At 47.1% G+C, this 19,736-nt stretch overlaps 8 pseudogenes; 3 read left to right on the top strand and 5 right to left on the bottom strand.

Annotated features, from left to right (window-relative positions):
- Positions 1–3,109: 3,109 nt before the first annotated feature.
- Positions 3,110–3,228, bottom strand: LOC143937377 (5S ribosomal RNA; annotated as a pseudogene).
- Positions 3,229–3,549: 321 nt separating this feature from the next.
- On the bottom strand, positions 3,550–3,668 carry LOC143936746 (5S ribosomal RNA; annotated as a pseudogene).
- A 319-nt stretch (positions 3,669–3,987) lies between these two features.
- Positions 3,988–4,105, bottom strand: LOC143937664 (5S ribosomal RNA; annotated as a pseudogene).
- A 101-nt stretch (positions 4,106–4,206) lies between these two features.
- On the bottom strand, positions 4,207–4,325 carry LOC143936758 (5S ribosomal RNA; annotated as a pseudogene).
- Positions 4,326–7,323: 2,998 nt separating this feature from the next.
- On the bottom strand, positions 7,324–7,442 carry LOC143936875 (5S ribosomal RNA; annotated as a pseudogene).
- Positions 7,443–18,660: 11,218 nt separating this feature from the next.
- On the top strand, positions 18,661–18,779 carry LOC143936951 (5S ribosomal RNA; annotated as a pseudogene).
- A 95-nt stretch (positions 18,780–18,874) lies between these two features.
- LOC143936973 (5S ribosomal RNA) lies at positions 18,875–18,994 on the top strand (annotated as a pseudogene).
- Positions 18,995–19,092: 98 nt separating this feature from the next.
- Positions 19,093–19,211, top strand: LOC143936920 (5S ribosomal RNA; annotated as a pseudogene).
- The last annotated feature ends 525 nt before the right edge of the window (positions 19,212–19,736 follow it).

The raw sequence follows: 19,736 nt of genomic DNA, 5'->3' as shown, positions 1-19,736 counted from the left end.
GATCAGGACAAGCTTCTTTTTTTTTTTTTCCCTGTTTTTTGAACAGCACTAGGCCCAACTACATTAGCCATGTTTTCCTTACCTCTCCTAGGAGGGTTCTTTACTGACATTACCCCTGACCTACATCCGGCCTTAGACTTATTGATTGGCCCGGTAATCCTGACCATCTCTAAGTCTTATTAGATCCGAGGTGGGGTACAGTGTTTTGCCTCCCCCCCCTCCCTCCTCAAGATTATAAAAGGGAGAGGAGGGTAGGGGGGGTAAACCCTCCGTGCCTATGCCAAGACCACCTTACCACATCACGTAACTCCCCCCCCCGGGATCCCCCCTCCCCCCACCACACCCCCCAACCCTCGTCTGTCCAGCCTGGTAGGGCTGGAACCTGGATCCCCAGTCTCTCACAGAATCCAGCCAGCTCTTCTGGGAATCGCAGCCTGGCTGATCTGCCATCTTTAGATCCTACAAGACATGCCGGGAACCCCCAGCTGTATCTTATGTTCTGTGTTCTCATCTGGTCTAACAGAGGTTTTAGGAGCCGCTTTCTGGTCAGTGTTTCTGAGGCAAGGTCTGGAAAGACTTGTAGATCTGCCCCTGCATATTTCAGTACTACTCTCCCCCTTAATTTTGACCATATCTCTTCTTTGTCTTCACAAAATCTGAATCTGACAATAATATCACGTGGCTTAATGATTCCCTCACTCCTTATTTTGCCAATACGGTGAACCCGTTCAATCTTTGGGAATCCGTCCTCTCCTCTGTCCAAGAGTGGGTTAAATATATTTTTGATAATTTCCTTTAGGTCTTCTTGTTTATTTTCAGGTACCGAGCGTATTCTCAGATTTTGTCTGTGATTCCTGTTTTCTTGATCTTCAAGTTGATATAAAATTTTCCTCTGATTTTGGTATGCTATTTTAATTTGGTTCTTTACAATACCTAGTTCCTGGGCCTGCCTTTCCATACTTGCCTCTACTTCTTCCACTCTATTTAATAAATGTCCCAAGTCCGATCTCAACATACCAATCTCCGATTTTATAGCGACTTCGAGTTTTGAGAGCATTTCTCTCAGTATTCGCTGTGTTATGGATTGATCCTCCCCCTGATGCTCTTCGTTTTTACTTAATTCCATTTCACTTTCAGTTGTAAAATCGTCGCGGGAATGGTCCCTGTTTTTTTCGGGTTTTTTATCTAGTCCCTTCTTCTTCTCAGGTTTCGGAGGTAACCTTTCCGACCCCTCTCCTCTTGGGCTGCCCCCTTGGGTCATATATTGTTTAATTGTACAGTCTGCTGCTGTATTTTTTGGGGTTTTAGGCCCCCCCCCCGAGCGTTTTGTTTAGAGGATTTACTAATTTTATCTTCCTTCACCACGCTAGATTGATTCGCTCGTGTGTTATCTTAGCGTCTTCCCCTGACACGGAGGAGCGTAGTATACTGGGTCCTTTTAGGGTTCCCCTTATTGTCTTTTCTATGAACAGTTGGGGGTTATGACTTTACTTTTCACCCAGTCCACTTATTGATTCTGTACAGACCGCTCCTCCTCTTATTTGTTGGGCCTGTATAACTCCCTTAGGGGCGTTTAGGGAGGGTGGGCCGTTCACACTGGGACTTATGATGCACTGAGTTTTGTGATATTAATCACAGGCCGATATAATTATAATCTATTTAATATGTTAATCTTTAGGTTTGAGGTAGGCTGTATTACCAATTGGCTCCTATGTCATCTGGTATGTTATCGAAGCAGTAGAATAAATTTGGGTTTGTCTCGCCAGTTAGTAGGCCCCAGGGTGTACTGCGCCATTGGTGGGGGTATAGGGAGAATATGGGAGATAAGGAGGACAATAAAAAAAAAAAAAATAATAATAAAAAAAAAAAAAATACCCCACTTTCCCCTTTGCCCTCCTGTTTTCCCTTTTTCAACCCCTTTATTTGCCACTGTGAATCCAATTACAAGTATACCCCTTTTCAGGAACTTCTGGAGTATTTAACAGCCTTTAGTGTATATCGCTTTACCTCCTATTTAGTTTGCCTGAACAATACGATCCTTCAACCAAAATTAGACCTTCTTCTCTACATTTGAACCTTTGCATATAAATTCAGTACACATTTCCAGACCTAAAATGACCAAGAAAAAAAAGGGGAAGACGGCCTCTAAGGTGCAGTTTGTATGTATATACTTAATGCATTAAAAGCGCCCAGTAAGAGAACTAGTAGCACCACATAGCCCAGCATGACCCAATACAACACAACCTGGCCCAAGTTAGACAGCAAGATAGAATGGCAATACTACAGAAAGCCCAGTTTCTTATCTGCTCAGCGTTGCTCTTCCTGGTTCTGGTCCTGGTTCTTTCTTCCTGTGTGTGTCCTCATCCCTTCTCACTCGCTTGCAGGAGTTTAGGCTATGGCTGGGACTCTGTGCAGCGATGGACGCTAAGGAGATCCGACCGGAGGGGGGGGAGGAGGGGGAGCGGGGGGGAGGAGGCAGACAGCGGTCCCGCCGTTGTATTTATTTCCCGTGCGCTAACTGGCAGGCGGGCGGGTTCCGGAGCGGTGACGGGCAGAAGAGCCGCAGCATAACGCCGGAGCCTCTCACTCTCCGGCTAAGTTACGTGGAGCGCACCGTCTTCCCGCTCCGGCCGGCTTCACACTAATCCCTCCCTCAGCCTCTGCGTCCTACGTCATGACGCCTGCTACGGATCGCCTTTCTCCAATCCAGGTACTAGCAAGGCCCAACCCTGTTTATCTTCTGAGATCACAGGAGATCGGGCGCTTTCAGGGTTATGTGCCCATAGGCAATCTCTTTGGGCATTCTCAACCCTCTTGACAAATGCCAAGATAGTCACCTTGAGATACAAGCGAAAAAAAACAGGTCAATGTCAATAACATAAAAAGAAGAATACGGCACCTGGTATTCCAACGCCATCTCCCATCCAGGTACTAACTAGGCCCAACCCTTCTTAGCCTCAGAGAAGAGAAGAGATAGGGCTCTTTCAGGGTGATGCTGCTGTAAGCGATCTCTTTGGGCACTCTCAACCCTCTTGACAAATGCCAAAATGGTCCCCTTGGGAAACAAGCAAAAAAAAAAAAACGAATCAACGCCAACAACATAAAAAGAAGCCTACAATAACTGGTATTCCCAGGTGGTCTCCCATCCAGGTACTAACCAGGCCCGATTCTTCTTAGCCTCCAAGATCAGACGAGATTGGGTGCTTTCAGAGTGATGTGGCCATAGGCAATCTCTTCAGGCACTTTCAACCCTCTTGACAAACACCAAGATGGTCACTTTGGGAAACAAGCGAAAAAAAAACAGGTCAACGCCAACAACATAAAAAGAAGTCTACGACACCTGGTATTCCCAGGCGGTCTCTCATCCAGGTACTAACAAGGCCAGACTCTTCTTAGCCTCCAACATCAAACGAGATCGGGTGCTTTCAGGGTGATGTGCCCGTAGGCAATCTCTTCAGGCACTTTCAACCCTCTTGACAAACGCCAAGATGGTCACCTTGGGAGACAAGTGAAAAAAAAAACCAGGTCAAGGCCAACAACATAAAAGGAAGCCTACAGCACCTAGTATTCCCAGGTGGTCTCCAATCCAGGTACTAGCAAGGCCCAACCCTGTTTAGCTTCTGAGATCAGAGGAGATCGGAAGCTTTCAGGGTTATGTGCCCATAGGCAATCTCTTTGGGCATTCTCAACCCTCTTGACAAATGCCAAGATAGTTACCTTGAGATACAAGCGAAAAAAAACAAGTCAATGTCAACAACATAAAAAGAATACGGCACCTGGTATTCCAACGCCATCTCCCATCCAGGTACTAACTAGGCCCAATCCTTCTTAGCCTCAGAGAAGAGAAGAGATAGGGCTCTTTCAGGGTGATGCTGCTGTAAGCGATCTGTTTGGGCACTCTCAACCCTCTTGACAAATTCCAAGATGGTCACCTTGGGAAACAAGCGAAAAAAAAGAAAAGGAATCAACGCCAACAACATAAAAAGAAGCCTACAATAACTGGTATTCCCAGGTGGTCTCCCATCCAGGTACTAACCAGGCCGACTCTTCTTAGCCTCCAAGATCAGACGAGATTGGGTGCTTTCAGAGTGATGTGGCCATAGGCAATCTCTTCAGGCACTCTCAACCCTCTTGACAAACACCAAGATGGTCACTTTGGGAAACAAGCGAAAAAAAAAACAGGTCAACGCCAACAACATAAAAAGAAGTCTACGACACCTGGTATTCCCAGGCGGTCTCCCATCCAGGTACTAACAAGGCCCGACTCTTCTTAGCCTCCAACATCAAACGAGATCGGGTGCTTTCAGGGTGATGTGCCCGTAGGCAATCTCTTCAGGCACTTTCAACCCTCTTGACAAATGCCAAGATGGTCACCTTGGGAAACAAGCAAAAAAAATAAAAATAAGTCGGAAGCTAGAGACAATACGGCCCGAGTCCTCAATTTAATCCATGCGGCGCATGTACAGGGAAGGCCCTTGCTTATGTTGTCAATGGACGCGGAGAAGGCCTTTGACAGGGTGGCCTGGCACTTTATGCAGGCCACCCTGGAACATATAGGTCTTGGCCTCAACATGATGAGCTGGGTAATGTCGCTTTACTCCATGCCGTCGGCAGCGGTACGGGTGAACGAGTGGTGCTCGGACTCTTTCCCCATCACTAATGGGACGAGGCAGGGGTGCCCTCTGTCTCCCTTAATTTTTATTCTGACACTGGAACCACTTTTGTGTCACGTTCGGAATGACCCAAATATTACTGGCATATCCAAACCCTCGGCATACCACAAAATTGCGGCGTACGCTGACGATCTAATTTTTTCCGTCTCCAATCCACACATTTTGCTTCCCAATATACTTGCGTCTCTACAGTGACACGGCAGCCTATCAAACTATGAAATCAATTGCGCCAAGTCGGCTGTATTGAATATATCGGTCCCGGATGGTGAGGCCAAGAGGCTCCGCTCCGCTTTTCCATTCTACTGGGCTGAAAAATCTATACGTTACCTGGGTGTTGACATCGCAGCGGATTTAGCGCAATTGTACCCGCTTAATTTTGTCCCTCTCCTGGATAGACTGAAATCTGATTTGGGAAACTGGCATGCTTTAACACTGACCTGGTTCGGGCGCTGTAATGCATTCAATATGACGGCCCTCCCGCTGATCTTATACATGTTCCAGACATTACCGATCCGGTTACCCCCAATTTTTTTCAGACAACTGCAGGTGCTGCTCTGGGACTTTATTTGGGTGCGCAAACCGCCCAGAGCCCATTTGCAATTGCTTGCCAGACCAAAGGACAAGGGGGGGGTCTGGGTCTCCCAGATCTCAGACAATACTACAGAGTGACTCTGCTAGCGAGAGTCGTTGATTGGCATTGCAATGGCCCACACAAGCAATGGGTGGAGATGGAGATTGAGGATGGATCCATTCCCCTATTGACCTCCCCGTGGCTCCTGTCCTCCCTACCAAAAGACCTCAGAAGTCACCCCGTAGTGGGAGCTACGTTGGCTGTTGTGCGGAGGTTGTTCCGCTGCACACACATTGCTCCCCTGCCATCACCAATGACTCCGGTTATAGGTAATCCAGACTTTCCACCGGGATTTACCAACAAGAAACTGCGACAGTTGACAGTGGTGGGAAACAGCGTCTGGGAGAGGTGTGGCCCTCGGGAGGGCTCCCGACCATGCAAACTGTTGCCGAGCTTTGTGACCCTCTGCTTGACTTGTTTAGTGCTTATCAACTTCGTCACTTTCTTCTGGCCATACAAAGGGCCCCCTACACTCCTAGAGACCTGATGCCCTATGAATCCATCTGTCACAAAAGGGAACCTGTGCGACACACCCTCTCCCTCCTGTACAACCTATTGAGTAGTCAGGAGGAGGAGTCGACCCCCACCATTTATCCACAAATGGGAGAGGGACTTAGGCATCACATTTACCCCACAACAGATAGGGAAGATCCTGACCTTAGTACATAAAGCTTCCATCGCAAACCAATATCAAGAATCAGGATACAAGATAGTCTCACGCTGGTATAGAGTCCCATACCTTCTGAATAAAATGGATAGATCGATCCTGGATGTTTGTTGGAGGTGAAATTCTGATACGGGGACCATGGGACACCTTTTCTGGGCATGCTCGGCCTTGAGGAACTTTTGGGTTCCCAGCAGCATGCCTTCTACACTTGACCCAACAGCCTGTTCGAAAATACAAAAAAACCCTCACGATGCAACTCCTGAATGCCGCCTGGGCCTGCATTCCCGCACTGTGGAGGCAGCCTCAGCCCCCATCCAAGGTGCTTTGGTATTCCAAAGTCAATCATATTCTCCGGATGGAAGAATTGACCGCCACCCTTCACAACACTGAAGAGGCATTTAGTGTTACATGGAGGTCCTGGAAGTATTTTACTGGTACTCGAGACTACATTCGGGAGGTGAGCAGTGCCTCTGTCCCAGAAAACAACTGAACATCTAACGTTTACCTACGTAGGCCATGTCTGCCCTGGGTGGCATTCCCCCCCTCCCTTTTTGTCTTTATTTTTCTTTTTTTCCCCGCCGCCATCCCCCCACCTCCTCTCTCTCCATCTTTGCACTCTCTTCTTCCCCCGTCCTCCCTTTTGACTATGCCTTGTCTCCTTACTAGCCTTCGGGACCCAGAAGAACCCCAGGGTTCTGGACATGACCGGCTCTGGAAAACCCAGGCGGTCTCCCATCCAGGTACAAACCAGGCCCAACCCTGCTTAGCCTCTGAGACCAAACGAGATTGGGCGCTTTCAGGGTGTTGTGCCCGTAGGAAATTTCTTTGTGCACTCTCAACCCTCTTGTGCGCTTTCAGGGTGATGTGGCCATAGGTGTTCTATTTAGACACTCTCAACCCTCTTGACAAATACCAAGATGGTTATCTTGGGAAACAAGTGAAAAAAAACAGGTCAACGCCAACAACATAGACCCTGGCGGTCTCCCATCTGACCCAGACCCTGCTTAGCCTCTGAGATCGGGCCCTTTCCGGGTGATGTGACCTCAGGCGAACGCTTTGGGACATACTCAAAACTCTTGACTGATGCTAAAATGGTCACCTTGGGAAACAAGCAAAAGAAAAACAGGTCAAAGCCAACAATATAAAAAGATTCCTATGGCACCTTTAATTAGGTACTATCCAGGCCGGACCCTGCTTAGCCTCTGAGATCAGATGAGATCGGGCGCTTTCAGGGGGATGTGGCCCTAGGAGATTTCTTTGGGCTCTCTCAGCCCTCTTGACAAATGCCAAGATGATCACCTTGGGAAACAAGCGGAAAAAAAAAACATGTCAACGCCAACAACATGAAAAGAATCCTATGGCACCTGGTATTCCCAGTTGGTCTCCCATCCAGTTACTAATCAGGCCCGACAATGCTTAGCCTCCGAGATCAGACAAGATCAGGCACTTTCAAGGCGATGGGGCCATAGGCGATCTCTTCGGGCACTCTCAACCATCTTGACAAATGCCAACATGGTCATCTTGGGAAACAAGAGAAAAAAAACAAGTCATTGCCAACATTGGAGGCTAAGCAGGGTTGGGCAATCAGTTTCCTTGCCTGAAATAGGCATCTCAGAACTGCCATCTGGCTACTTCCCGGGAGCATAATAGGTTCTATATAATAAGAACAGATGTAACATCCTCTGTGAGGAGAGCCACAATTCACCACAGGCAGGATTCCTGTGGCCAATTATAGCTCAGGGGGTTTAGAACACACCCCACACTATATAAGGCCGCCAGCGCGGCGGCCTTGTATAGTGTGTTGCGGTGGTCAGGGAAAGAGGACGATAGGCAGGGACAGTGTCTTTACTGCTTGGGAACCTAGCACTGTTACAGTGGGTGTTATGTGCCTCCTGCACAGTACACACCTGAAGCTACCCTTTATTACTGGTGTTCAATTTCTGCAATACATGCATCTGCAGTGCAGAAGTTAGAGTGGGTGTTGTGTGCCTCCTGCACAGTATACACCTTATTGCTGATGTTCTGTTTCTGTAATACAGGAACCTAGCACTGTTACAGTGCTAGGGTGTACAGAGAAGCTGGTATATATAGAAGACTACAGCATACAGAAGAAAGGCTAGTGAATACAGAATACAGACTCATGTATGTAGATAGGCTTGAGTATACAGAGATGCTAGAGTAAACAGTGAGGCTGGGGTACACAGAGAGGCTAATTTAAAGAGAGGCTAGTATATACAAAGATGTTAGTGTATATAGAGAGGTTAATGTATAGAGAGGGTCGAGAGTATACAGAAAGGACAGTGCATATAGAGAAACTAGTGTATACAGAAGACAGGCTTGGGTATACATCAAAGCTGACAGTGTATACAGAAGACTGGGTAGTGCATACAGAGAGTCTAGTGGGTAAAGAAGACAGGCTGGTGTATTCTAGCTAGTTTTTACAGTCTAGTGTATACAGAAGACAGGCTGTGGTATACAGAGTGTTTAGTGTATTCAGAGAGTCTAGTGTATACAGTCGGTGAGTGTATACATAATACTGGCTAGTTCAGACAGTGTTTACAGAGATGCAAGGGTGTACAGAGAAGCTAGTATATATAGAAGACAGAAGAAAGGCTAGTGAATACAGAATACAGACTCGTGTATGCAGATAGGCTTGAGTATACAGAGATGCTAGAGTAAACAATGAGGCTGGGGTACACAGAGAGGCTAGTTTAAAGAGAAGCTAGTATATACAAAGATGTTAGTGTATATAGAGAGGTTAGTGTATAGAGAGAGTCGAGTGTATACAGATAGGACAGTGCATATAGAGAGACTAGTGTATACAGAAGACAGGCTTGGGTATACATCCAAGCTGACAGTGTATACAGAAGACTGGGTAGTGTATACAGAGAGTCTAGTGGGTACAGAAGACAGGCTGGTGTATTCTAGCTAGTTTTTACAGTCTAGTGTATACAGAAGACAGGCTGTGGTATACAGAGGGTTTAGTGTATTACAGAGATGCAGGGGTGTACAGAGAAGCTAGTATATATAGAAGCCTACAGCATACAGAAGAAAGGCTAGTGAATACAGAATAAAGGCTGGCTTCTACGGAGAGACTAGTGTATGCAGAACACTATCTAGGGTATATAGAGAGGCTAGATTATACAGAGAGGCTAGTGCATAGAGTGAAGCTATTGTATATAGAAGCCTGGTTAGTGTATACAGAGAAGCTAGTGTGTACAGAAGAAAGGCTAGACAGGCTATAAAGAGAGACAAGTTTTTACAGAAGACAGTTTGGGGTATACAGAGATGCTAGTTTATACAGAGAGACTAATGTATACAGAAGGCTAGGGCATACAGAAGACAGAAGACGGGCTACTGTATTCAGAACATAGGCTAGTGTATATCGAAGACAGGCTATTGTATGCAGAAGACCGGCTAGTGCTGGTGTATATAGAGAGGCTAGTGAATTTAGAGGGTAGGCTAAGTGATAACACAAGACAATTTGGGCTATACAGAGACATTTCATCATTTCATCTAGCTCACATCTCTAATGGAGTTTGTCTCATTGCCATGTTATGCCTTTTCATTCTTATGCTAAATATAGATCACTACACGATTTTAATCATCCACATCAACCATGCAATAAAACTACATACATCAAAATAAACCATGTACTCTTTTGCTCTATTTTGCATATTTGTAATTCTCCACATCAACTGTCACATTGAGTATGTGACAGCCCTGACACACCATCCTGACTTATTTTTCTTTATTTCTTATTAGAAATAGAGAGTACTATCTCAAAATCCGCTTACATCTATTCACTTCGATGAGTTCTACCGCTAATTGTACGGTAATGCAAAATGTTCACAAAACCATCCATTTTCTACCAGACATGCTGCACATACTAAGAGTAATGTAACTATCGCTCGCTAACGATGTAAACAGTGTTATTGCTTTTCTGACATTAACCGAGTATCTCTGACATTAACTGAGTATCTCTCTGCACTTTGATCTTATTAATAATAATAATAATAATAATTAAAATAATAGGATTGTGTAATGCAAAGATCAACTAGTCTAATATAAGCTTTCTCATTGGTACCGGCATTTCCTTTAAATTTAGACTAACGCAACTATTTCTCGGCCATTTTCAAGCTAAGCTTTCAATCTCTTACCTTTGAACAGCGATACTTCCTCCCTACAACATTAAGCCATTTAAATGTCCCATTGGTCGCCTATATTATACAGCTCTCTAAAAAGCCTATATGTAGAGAATAAAACTAGTCTTACATCTTAATAAAACAGTTTTATTGCTCAACCAGTATCAGCTGTCATGACAAATAAATGTTTCCACTGTTTGACTCTATTTTCTGTATTACTTCTTTTTCTCCACCTTAACTGTCACAGTTAAAACACAGTGACAAAACATTTCTTTTTACCGCAGCAAAATGTGAGAAAAGCAGTGTAAGCCGTCTTTCTGCCATATGCTTCAGAAAATTAATGTACTGTGCTTATATTTCGTTTTATGTTGCAACCATCGAATCTCATTGCTATTCCGACATTCTGCCTTAATGAGGATATTACTTTGCAACTATCTCTTGATCCCTTTTGTGTATTCACTTTATCTAGACCTATATATACTGCCTCAATATTTTCCTAATTTGTTTGGCTATACTTATTATTATTATTTTATAGAGATTACAATCTCTAAATCATTGTAATAATAACTTACAGAATACTGAATAATGAATAATGTCTACAGCTAATTTTACGTTAAAGGAAAAGTCACACAAAACCATTTTTTAAAACCTTTTACACACTGCACATTAAGAGTAATGCAATCATCTCTCGCTACCTCTATGCAATAGGATTCTCTTTCTGACTCTATTTTGTGTATTACTTCTTCTCCACATTAACTGTCACACTGATAACCATTTGTAACAGATAACACTTGCAACACATTTTTTAACAGCAGCAAAATGTGAGAAAAGCAGTGGGACTTGATTGAGAAGTGGTTGCAGTAGCAAAGCATAGCAATACAGTTTGATTACATTAATAACACATAATGCAACTATTTTACATTCACATCATGCATATATCTTAATGTAAGCTGTCTATCACTATTAATGTTCATGGTTACTGATACATTATGCCGATAAACAGTGGAAACGGAAAACAGTCAGTGTAAGCCGTCTTCGTGAGTAACAAAATTAATGGAACGATTTACACGTTGGAATTTTCAAGCTACGTCAATTTACTCTTAAATACCCTTTAGCTGCTTAGCTCACACTTTGCTGTATGTAGCCGCGTTTACAATGGGGATTGACATTTCGTGTCCATCTCACTAGTGATGGACGAACGTTTCGCCCGGCGGTCGTTTCGCGGCGAATTTCCGACATTCGCGGTCCGCACGTTCGAACGCCTTTTTCCGTCGTTCGCCGCGGCGGACTTACGTGTTTAATGTATACAAGAACTTTAACCTTTGGTGACACGTTTATCATGTGATACAGGACAGCCAATTGAGACATGACAGCACATGGACACTTGGACATTCCCCCTAACCTATAAATACACCCGATCCGGTGGCCATTTTACATTCTTTCTTCTGTTACGATAGGGACAGGTTCCTGTGTGGAGTAGGGAGAGATAAACCACTAGCTATTTGGTACACAAAAGTTCTTTTCAGGACTGGTATAGGTGTTAGGTGTTGATAGGTTTGCTGTGCTGCTGATTCTTGCAGCAGCCTGAGTGTCTTTTGTTAGTTTAGAGAAAGGGAAAGGACGGTGTATGCTACAGGGACAGCCAGATTAGTCTTTCATCATCATCATCATCATCATCATCATTAGCTGTTACTATCAAGGTCCACAAAAGAGCTGTTCCAGTAACCACTAATCGTTCTCTTTTTTTGCCAATTTGTATAGGGACAGGAAGGAAGCAGTGTTGTCAGGCAGTGAGGGTAATTTTAAAGACTTGCTGTTATTATTAGTTCCACAAAGGTTCTTTTCAGGACTGGTATCAGTGGTACAGTAATAGGCTTGTACATGTATAATATTCTTTCTTCCAAATATAGAAAGGATATTATACTTGACTGCTGCCCTTCTGCTGCAGTCTGCTAAACATTCACAACTCACTTGTTCCACAAAAGTTCTTATAAGGACTGGTAACTTGGTATAGGGTGCTACGGTACATAGGCTTGAGTGCGGTACAGTCTGCTGTTCTGTAAGGACCGCTATCGGTCCACAATAGATAGGGTTGACGTGCACCACTGCTGACCGCTGCCCTATACTGCAGCAGTCCTTCAGCGGTATAGGGACTGACGTACAGTCTGCTAATCACTAACACACAACCTGCTTGTTCCACAAAAGTTCTTATAAGGACTGGTAACTTGGTATAGGGTGCTACGGTACATAGGCTTGAGTGCGGTACAGTCTGCTGTTCTGTAAGGACCGCTATCGGTCCACAATAGATAGGGTTGACGTGCACCACTGCTGACCGCTGCCCTATACTGCAGCAGTCCTTCAGCGGTATAGGGACTGACGTACAGTCTGCTAAACACTAATACACAACCTGCTTGGTCCACAAAAGTTCTTATAAGGACTGGTAACTTGGTATAGGGTGCTACGGTACATAGGCTTGAGTGCGGTACAGTCTGCTGTTCTGTAAGGACCGCTATCGGTCCACAATAGATAGGGTTGACGTGCACCACTGCTGACCGCTGCCCTATACTGCAGCAGTCCTTCAGCGGTATAGGGACTGACGTACAGTCTGCTAAACACTAATACACAACCTGCTTGGTCCACAAAAGTTCTTATAAGGACTGGTAACTTGGTATAGGGTGCTACGGTACATAGGCTTGAGTGCGGTACAGTCTGCTGTTCTGTAAGGACCGCTATAGGTCCACAATAGATAGGGTTGACGTGCACCACTGCTGACCGCTGCCCTATACTGCAGCAGTCCTTCAGCGGTATAGGGACTGACGTACAGTCTGCTAAACACTAATACACAACCTGCTTGGTCCACAAAAGTTCTTATAAGGACTGGTAACTTGGTATAGGGTGCTACGGTACATAGGCTTGAGTGCGGTACAGTCTGCTGTTCTGTAAGGACCGCTATAGGTCCACAATAGATAGGGTTGACGTGCACCACTGCTGACCGCTCACCTATACTGCAGCAGTCCTTCAGCGGTATAGGGACTGACGTACAGTCTGCTAATCACTAACACACAACCTGCTTGTTCCACAAAAGTTCTTATAAGGACTGGTAACTTGGTATAGGGTGCTACGGTACATAGGCTTGAGTGCGGTACAGTCTGCTGTTCTGTAAGGACCGCTATCGGTCCACAATAGATAGGGTTGACGTGCACCACTGCTGACCGCTGCCCTATACTGCAGCAGTCCTTCAGCGGTATAGGGACTGACGTACAGTCTGCTAAACACTAATACACAACCTGCTTGGTCCACAAAAGTTCTTATAAGGACTGGTAACTTGGTATAGGGTGCTACGGTACATAGGCTTGAGTGCGGTACAGTCTGCTGTTCTGTAAGGACCGCTATAGGTCCACAATAGATAGGGTTGACGTGCACCACTGCTGACCGCTGCCCTATACTGCAGCAGTCCTTCAGCGGTATAGGGACTGACGTACAGTCTGCTAAACACTAATACACAACCTGCTTGGTCCACAAAAGTTCTTATAAGGACTGGTAACTTGGTATAGGGTGCTACGGTACATAGGCTTGAGTGCGGTACAGTCTGCTGTTCTGTAAGGACCGCTATAGGTCCACAATAGATAGGGTTGACGTGCACCACTGCTGACCGCTCACCTATACTGCAGCAGTCCTTCAGCGGTATAGGGACTGACGTACAGTCTGCTAATCACTAACACACAACCTGCTTGTTCCACAAAAGTTCTTATAAGGACTGGTAACTTGGTATAGGGTGCTACGGTACATAGGCTTGAGTGCGGTACAGTCTGCTGTTCTGTAAGGACCGCTATCGGTCCACAATAGATAGGGTTGACGTGCACCACTGCTGACCGCTGCCCTATACTGCAGCAGTCCTTCAGCGGTATAGGGACTGACGTACAGTCTGCTAAACACTAATACACAACCTGCTTGGTCCACAAAAGTTCTTATAAGGACTGGTAACTTGGTATAGGGTGCTACGGTACATAGGCTTGAGTGCGGTACAGTCTGCTGTTCTGTAAGGACCGCTATCGGTCCACAATAGATAGGGTTGACGTGCACCACTGCTGACTGCTGCCCTATACTGCAGCAGTCCTTCATCGGTATAGGGACTAAGAGTTTTGTCACAGGGTCATTTAAAAAATGACAGGCAGAGGAAGAGGCAGGCCCTTCCGCAGGGGTGGTAGGGGTAGGGCAGGAGCAACAGGCTTGAGCCAAAGTGGGAAGTTGCAGAAGGTGCGTTCAATTACTTTAAAGGATGCACCAGACTTGGTTGAGTGGCTCGCTCAGCCTTACTCTTCTGCACCCTCCTCATCCTCTCGATCTGCACCCTCTTCTTCACTCTCTGCTATGTGCACCCCCAAAGACACTACCACCAACAACACGACCACCACCACCACCACCACATACCTTCCGCTTGAGTCACTGGAATTATTTTCCGATCCATATCAAGAGGACATTTCTGATGCGCAGCCACTCTTGGTATTGGATCAGGAAGAGGAGGTAGCAACAAGCGCTACTCAGCAGTCTGACGACAGTACCCAGATCAGCCCAAGGAGGAGGTTGGTCCCCGGTGTTGCTGCCTACTCCGAGATCTCTACTTATAGCGGTGGGGAAGGTGACGTTGATGATGACGTGTCTAGTGATGTCACGTGGGTGCCCACAAGAGAGGAAGAGGAGGGGAGTTCAGAGGGAGATATGGACCAGCAGATAGGGAGGAGAAGCAGCAATGACTTACATTGCACAGCAGGGACAAAGCAGACTGCAAATGTATCAGGAGCGAGTCATCGACCATGTACGGTCACATCTGGCGCTCCCAGGACACCGGCACATGGCTCCGCAGTGTGGGCTTTTTTTAACGTGTCCGCTGCTGACAATAGCGTTGCCATCTGCAATCTTTGCAGTCAACGCGTTAGTCGCGGTAAGCCCAATACTCACCTAGGGACGACCGCCTTAAGAAGGCACATGAGCAGCCATCACCGAGCCCAGTGGGAGCAACGGAACACACAAAGCCACACTGCAGGCTCTCACCGTCCAGCCTCGTCTTCTACTTCTCCTTCTCCTCTCTCCTCACAATTGTCCTCCACTCCACCTTCCATCACGCCAAGCTCACATTTTTCTGCAAAAAGGCAGGCTTCCGTGGGCCTAATGTTTGAGCGTAAAAAAATGATGACGCCGGATAACCCTCTTGCCCAACGGTTGGCGGCTGGCTTGTCAGAACTCATAGCCCGCCAACTACTGCCATATAAACTGGTGGACTCGGAGGCCTTTCGCAAATTTGTGGCCATTGGAACACCACAATGGAAGGTCCCAGGAAGGAAGTATTTCTCAGAGAAGGGCATCCCAGAGCTATATGGCCATGTTCAGCGGCAAGTGAATGTATCTCTGGCACACAGTGTCGGTGCCAAGATACATCTGACCACAGACACGTGGTCTAGCAAACACGGGCAGGGAAGGTATATCAGTTTTACTGCCCACTGGGTGAACCTTCTGACGGCCGTCAAGCATGTAACCCGTGGCACCCGTGTAGATTTGGTTTTACCGCCACGGATTGCATGCAGGCCTGACTCTTCTTCTCCTCCTCCTACTCCATCCTCCTCCCTCTCCTCCTCAGCTGCCTCCTCCTTTTCCGCTGCTAGCGTCTCTTCCGCTGCACCGCCCAAGCTCCCCAGAACCTATTCCACATGCCAGGTGAGACGTTGCCATGCCGTGCTGCGTCTGTTGTGCCTGGAAGCAAAGAGCCACACTGGCCCGGCACTCCTTTCAGCTTTGCGTTCACAGGCAGATGAGTGGCTAACACCGCTCAATTTGACAGTTGGTAAAGTGGTGTGTGACAACGGTGCCAATCTGCTTAGCGCATTGAAACAGGGCAAAATCACGCACGTGCCGTGCATGGCACACGTCTTAAACTTGGTCGTGCAGCGATTCCTTGTCAAATACCCTGGGGTCCAGGACATCTTGCGGCAGGCAAGGAAAATCTCGGCCCATTTCAGAAGATCTTACACGGCCATGGCTCGCCTTGCTGACATTCAGCGGCGACACCATCTGCCGGTCAGACGTCTTATTTGCGATTGCCCGACGCGATGGAACTCAACCTTCTATATGCTTGATAGGCTGCTCCAGCAGAAACGTGCAGTTAACGTCTACCTGTATGAACTCTGCGAAAGAAACGGTTCTGGGGAGCTGGGTTTTTTTTCACCGCGCCAGTGGCTGCTCATGCGCGACACATGCAGACTTCTGCGGCCATTTGAGGAGATCACCAAACTGGTCAGTCGCAGCCATGGCGCCATCAGTGACATGGTACCTTATGCCTTCTTTCTGGAGCGTGCATTGCGTCGTGTCATTGATCAGGCTGTGGAGGAGCAGGAGCGGGAAGATGAGGAAGTCGCAATGCTGGATGAATTCCCAGGGGGGGCTACTCTATCTGAGACAAGTCAACAACAGGAGTCTGATGAGGAGTCAGAGGAGGATGGTGCCGGGGCGGATGAGCAGGAGCAAGAAGAGCATGCTTTAAACCTTTCTGGGATCCCTGTTGTGCGAGGATGGGGAGAGGAGAATGAAGAGGACGACATTATCCTGGATGATGAGCAGGAGCCAGGCCACCACACCGCTTCCACTTTAGTGCAAATGGGGGCCTTCATGCTCCAGTGTTTTAATAGGGACCCCCGTATAAAAAGCATGAGGGTCAAGGACCAGTACTGGGTGGCAACGTACTTAGACCCCCGGTACAAACACAAAATGGCGGAAATGTTACCGCCGTCGCAGAGGGCTGTCAGAATGCAGCACTTCCAGGCCTTGCTTCGAGAAATGCTGCATTCTGCTTTTGCGTGCGCTGGCAGAGGAGCAATTCCCACTCCCAGAGAAGGATTTGCGGGTACCAATCCAACAGCGCCTGCAAGAAGAGGCCGGTTTGAAGATGTGTTGGTGACTTCGGATATGAGGTCATTCTTTCAGCCGACCCATCGACAGGTGTCATCCGGATCCAGCATCAGGGAACGCCTAGACCGTCAGGTGTCCGACTACATTGGGTTAACGGCCGATGTGGACGCTCTGAGGAGTGATGAACCCCTAGACTACTGGGTGGGCAGGCTTGACCTCTGGCCAGAGCTTGCCCAATTTGCAATCGAACTGTTGGCTTGCCCCTCATCCAGTGTCCTGTCCGAAAGGACGTTCAGCGCAGCAGGGGGGATTGTGACCGATAAGCGTACTCGCCTAGCTCACCACAGTGTTAACTACCTCACATTTCTAAAAATGAATGAGGCATGGATCTCGGAGGAATTCAACACATGTGACCAGTAGACCATGTATATGTCTATAAACTATTTTTTTAATCAAGCACACAGACCTTCTTAATTCATTTGGCTCACTTCCTTGACCCAAAAAAGCACACCGTACTATATGCCCCTACCCTCCTCTTTGAAGAGGTTGAGCGGTGTCATATTTCTACTGGGGCTGCTTATGATATCCCTGTGCTGTGCTGACTTCCTCCTGGGGGTTCTTATTATGAAGGGATCACACTATCCCTGTGCTGTGCTGACTTCCTCCTGGGGGTTCTTATTATGAGGGGATCACACCATCCCTGTGCTGTGCTGACTTCCTCCTGGGGCTGCTTACGGTGCTGCTGTCAGCGCTGTATGTCACGGTGCTGCTGTCAGCGCTGTATGTCACGGTGCTGCTGTCAGCGCTGTATGTCACGGTGCTGCTGTCAGCGCTGTATGTCACGGTGCTGCTGTCAGCGCTGTATGTCACGGTGCTGCTGTCAGCGCTGTATGTCACGGTGCTGCTGTCAGCGCTGTATGTCACGGTGCTGCTGTCAGCGCTGTATGTCACGGTGCTGCTGTCAGTGCTCTGTATTACGGTGCTGCTGTCAGATGCCTCTATCACGGTGCATGTGTCATTCCGGTATGTCACGCTGCTGGTGATCATCTCCTGCACCCTCTTCTTTGCCTACCCTGGTCCCTGACCTTCCCTCTCCTCCATTGCCTTCATTAGCTCCATAGTCCTGAATTGTTAGAACAATTTCCCAAATAAAATAAAAATGCTTGTAGTTATCGATCCCAAATTCACCTCATACATGTATTATGTCATTGTCCAGATGGTGGGACTACGTTTTACCCCCTAATAATTACCACGTGGCCGCAAATTCGACATGAAGGTTTGCAAAGTTCGCCTCCCATTGAAGTCAATGGGGCCCGCGGCGAACGGTCGGTTTCGCGAACGTTTGGGTCCGTTCGCATTTCGCGTTCGCGAAACGTCCCGTCGGAAGTTCGTCCATCACTAGTTGAGAGTGCCCAAAGAGATTGCCTATGGGCACATAAGCCTGAAAGCGCCCAATCTCCTCTGATCTCAGAGGCTAAACAGGGTCGGGCCTTGCTAGTACCTGGATTGGAGACCACCTGGGAATACTAGGTGCTGAAGGCTTCTTTTTATGTTGTTGGCGTTGACTTGTTTTTTTTTTTTGTTTGTTTACCAAGGTGACCATCTTGGTGTTTGTCAAGAGGGTTGAGAGTGCCTGAAGAGCTCGCCTATGGCCACATAACCCTGAAAGCACCAGATCTCGTCTGATCTCAGAGACTAAACAGTGTCGGGCCTTGTTAATACCTGGATGGGAGACCACCTGGGAATACTAGGTGCTGTAGACTTCTTCTCATGTTGTTGGCGTTGACTTGATTTTTTTGTTTGTTTCCCAAGGTGACCATTTTGGCGTTAGTCAAGGTTGAGAGTGCCTGAAGAAATCTCCTACGGCCACACCACCCTGAAAGAGCCCAATCTCATCTGATCTCAGAGGCCAAGCGGGGTTGGGACCAGTTTAGTACCTGGATGGGAGACCGCCTGGGATTTCCAGATGCCGTAGGCTTCTTTTTATGTTGTTGCCGTTGACCTATTTTTTTCCACTTGTTTCCAAGGTGACCATCTTGGTGTTTGTCAAGAGAGTTGAGAGTGCCTGAAGATATTGGCTACGGCCACATCACCCTGAATCTGTTCCATCTCGTCTGATCTTGGAGGCTAAGCAGGGTCGGGCCTGGTTAATGCCTGGATGGGAGACCGCCTGGGAATACCAGGTGTCGTAGGCTTCTTTTTTTTTTCAAATATAATTTTTTCTCCAAATAGGGGAAGACGGTCCCCCGAGTACATAATGCAACAGAGAAATACAGAGCAAAAAGCAGCTGAACAATACTTGATACAGGTATATTCGCAACTGTGAGTCTGCCTTCCATCAATCACAATGATTCGAGGCACGGATAAAGTACTGTACCAAGATCCAGGGTCACACAAACCCCAGGTCCCTCCGGCATAATCCATCCTGAGGGGGGTGTGGGGCCGTCATTCCCAATTTTCCACTTTTTGCAAAAGAGAGAGGGGGTGGAAGGGGTGAGAGATAGGGGAGGAAGGCAGAAAAGAGAAGGGTTGAAAGATCAGGAAAGGAGAAGAGGGGACGAGACACGATGGCAGCCACTGTCCATAGGGCCAGTCAAGGAAAGCTCAGAGCACTAAGGCAATAGCAGGCGACATCCTTCCAGTGAGAATATAAAGGTATTCCAGATGTCTCAGGTTTGTTTAAAAAATTCTTGTTTACCTTGTGATGTGAGGATCAAGTC

This window comes from Lithobates pipiens, unplaced genomic scaffold (genome assembly GCF_037356315.1).
Source record: "Lithobates pipiens isolate NorthernLeopardFrog02 unplaced genomic scaffold, aLitPip1_a1.2 Scaffold_28, whole genome shotgun sequence".
Lineage (NCBI taxonomy): Eukaryota > Metazoa > Chordata > Amphibia > Anura > Ranidae > Lithobates > Lithobates pipiens.
The sequence above is the reverse complement of the archived record's forward strand: the minus strand, read 5'-3'. Positions and strand labels throughout refer to the sequence as shown.